At 39.2% G+C, this 914-nt stretch overlaps 1 protein-coding gene across 1 annotated transcript in view; it reads right to left on the reverse strand.

Annotated features, from left to right (window-relative positions):
* MSTO1 (misato mitochondrial distribution and morphology regulator 1) overlaps positions 1 to 914 on the reverse strand; it is an 8140-nt gene that overhangs the window by 2851 nt on the left and 4375 nt on the right. The gene's annotated exons all lie outside the window — the stretch shown is intronic.

The following is a 914-nucleotide window of genomic DNA, read 5'->3' on the forward strand; positions in this document are numbered from 1 at the left end:
TATTGGGCGCCCACTGCCTTAATTTCTTTTACCATTTTAAAGTCAAACCCACTGTGACGGCGCCAAACCTGTCCTTCGGGATCTGTAGTTTCCATAACAGGGAATGTCTCAAAGTCTGTCGTGTGTGATCCCTGAACTAGTTTTGTTTCTTTGTCTGTATTGGTTTTTAGTTTCTCTAATTGTGATACAAAAGGTATCTGCATGGATAATATTAAACCCACAATGTAGAAAGTGCTTTATGCTATGTAGACTCTTTTGCTATATCTCTGTATCAGTAACAACACAAACACATGCAGTGGAATAAGGTTGATGATAAACACATAACCACCCCAAGCAGAGACCGTATAGAAATATGATAAACAGCAGCACATTGTCCAAAAAACTGACTCAGCTTTTACTGATTTTACCCACAAGTAGTATGTGAACTGAAGTACAAAAACAGCAATGCCTTCATTATAACCTGGTACAATTACAGTAAAACAAGCAGCTAAAAGTCCTGCTCCTTGGTTCCAAAGTATTAGTTCCCAGTGTTCTTCTTCTAATTGAATTTGTTCTTTTAATTTTTTTATTTCATTTATTTTTTGTTTTGGGTCAATAAGAGGTGGTGCGGAGGCGGTAGTGTTTTAGGGTGGCGGCTGTTTTTTGATGGGCTACCATTCAGCCTCGGCCTCTAGGATTTCCTCCTCTGAACTAGCTGATGACTCGTTTTTCTTTTTCTCTTGTAGAGCCTTATGGTTGTTTTTCTTTTTTAGTTTTTTCGATTTTTGGGGCTTTGTCTCACCTTCGGGGCTTTTAACTTCTCCCTCACTATCTAGGGAAATAAGATCCTCTCCCTGTTCTTTTTCAGTTTTAGAATTAGCAACCATAGGGAACCAGCAGTTACATAATGGCTATGTCGCTGGACTCCCACGTAG

Source organism: Tupaia chinensis, unplaced genomic scaffold (assembly GCF_000334495.1).
Source record: "Tupaia chinensis unplaced genomic scaffold, TupChi_1.0 Scaffold000374_1, whole genome shotgun sequence".
In the NCBI taxonomy this organism is placed as follows: domain Eukaryota; kingdom Metazoa; phylum Chordata; class Mammalia; order Scandentia; family Tupaiidae; genus Tupaia; species Tupaia belangeri.